Genomic DNA, 2,170 nt, shown 5'->3' with positions numbered 1-2,170 from the left:
TATCCCATTGACTATGAGTAGACAGGAGGAGATGGCTGGAGGAGATTAGAGACAAGGTTCATGTACCTGGACAAACAATAGTAGCCCAAGATTGAGGAGGTCCGGTGTTTAATGGACGTGGGCAGGTATTGAGTTACTGAGATGGGCTATTCTTTGTGTGTTAGTAATTCAATAACGGAAGACATTAAAAACTCTTACAATAATATTTATTTTATTTAAAAGTTGTAAAAGTGTCCCTCCCTGATACTGTTTCCTGATTTAAATACGAACATACATAATGACACACACAGTGTACATGCATCTATTAATCTATTAATCTATTAATCTATTACTCTATTAATCTATTAATCTATTAATCTATTAATCTATTAATCTATTAATCTATTAATCTATTAATCTATTATATATGTACCTCATTATAGTTACAATAGATATTCACTCACCTCTGGTGCTTCCATCCATCCTCTCTTGACAGTGAAGTAAAGTCTTACCCAGGCACTGCCAAACGTTCTCTGTTCAAGATACATCATATAACCGCTCTTACTCCTACCTAATGATGATAATAATAATAATAATAATAATAATAATAATAATAATAATAATAATAATAATAATAATAATAAATAGAGTGTAGCCTCTATATAATGGACACTGTGTCTCTGTTATACAGAGGTGTCCTTTATGTGGAGGTTATTTTATACAGTAAGGAATGTAATTGGTACACTAGGTGCTGTCCGTTAAATGGAGGTGTACGCTATAGAGAGTGTCCATTAAGAGAGGCTATACTGTACATGTACAACACTAACTTGTCTAGTTCAGCTGGTGTTGGGTCTACTGGTGAGTTAGGAGTGTCATCAGTCAAAGTATCATCAGTAGAAGTAGTTTGATTGTGAATAGCATAAGTAATGGCATTAGTGAGGACATCTATCCACTCTTGCAACACTGAAGAATGGGAGAGGGGGGGGAGAGGGAGGGAGAGGGAGAGGGGGGAGGGGGAGGGAGGGAGAGGGGGAGATACACTTAGGATGGTATAATTATAATAATTACTCACATTTAGAATTCTCTGCCTGAAGCAATACGGTCCTAAATGGAGATATAACTTTAAAACAAAAGTTCCTTTCAGAATCTGACGGTTCAGCCAACTTCACGTTACAGACATTGAGCTGGAGTGATATGGGGACCTTAGCCTTGTTCTATTAATAAATAAAATAATAATAATAACAACAATACAATAGTACATGATTATATAATGAGAGAAAGGAGCCCATTAGCTTCGGTACTGATGAGAAGAGATCATTCCAAGAATTGTAACTAATAGTATCTTTTCTATTAACCTTTATACAGTAAAAGCATTACATTAGTATTATTAGTGTACACAGTCATATCCCATTGACTATGAGTAGACAGGAGGAGATGGCTGGAGGAGATTAGAGACAAGGTTCATGTACCTGGACAAACAATAGTAGCCCAAGATTGAGGAGGTCCGGTGTTTAATGGACGTGGGCAGGTATTGAGTTACTGAGATGGGCTATTCTTTGCGTGTTAGTAATTCAATAACGGAAGACATTAAAAACTCTTACAATAATATTTATTTTATTTAAAAGTTGTAAAAGTGTCCCTCCCTGATACTGTTTCCTGATTTAAATACGAACATACATAATGACACACGCACACAGTGTACATGCATCTATTAATCTATTAATCTATTAATCTATTACTCTATTAATCTATTAATCTATTAATCTATTACTCTATTACTCTATTAATCTATTAATCTATTACTTTATTAATCTATTAATCTATTAATCTATTACTCTATTAATCTATTAATCTATTAATCTATTAATCTATTAATCTATTAATCTATTAATCTATTACTCTATTAATCTATTAATCTATTAATCTATTAATCTATTAATCTATTAATCTATTAATCTATTAATCTATTAATCTATTAATCTATTAATCTATTAATCTATTACTCTATTAATCTATTAATCTATTAATCTATTAATCTATTAATCTATTAATCTATTAATCTATTAATCTATTATATATGTACCTCATTATAGTTACAATAGATATTCACTCACCTCTGGTGCTTCCATCCATCCTCTCTTGACAGTGAAGTAAAGTCTTACCCAGGCACTGCCAAACGTTCTCTGTCAAG

The 2,170-nt window shown here is 32.4% G+C and overlaps 1 protein-coding gene across 1 annotated transcript in view; it reads right to left on the bottom strand.

Annotated features, from left to right (window-relative positions):
- Positions 1-2,170, bottom strand: part of LOC100639410 (uncharacterized) — a 4,345-nt gene extending 2,175 nt beyond the window's left edge. Inside the window, exons 1-3 of the mRNA XM_011406832.2 lie at positions 2,094-2,170; positions 1,052-1,193; positions 807-942 (exon numbers count right to left, since the gene is read on the bottom strand). The gene's annotated coding sequence lies outside the window, so the exon portion shown is untranslated. The remainder of the gene's footprint in view (positions 1-806; positions 943-1,051; positions 1,194-2,093) is intronic.

This window comes from Amphimedon queenslandica, unplaced genomic scaffold, assembly GCF_000090795.2.
Source record: "Amphimedon queenslandica unplaced genomic scaffold, v1.1 AMPQUscaffold_13308, whole genome shotgun sequence".
Lineage (NCBI taxonomy): Eukaryota > Metazoa > Porifera > Demospongiae > Haplosclerida > Niphatidae > Amphimedon > Amphimedon queenslandica.
The sequence above is the reverse complement of the archived record's forward strand: the minus strand, read 5'-3'. Positions and strand labels throughout refer to the sequence as shown.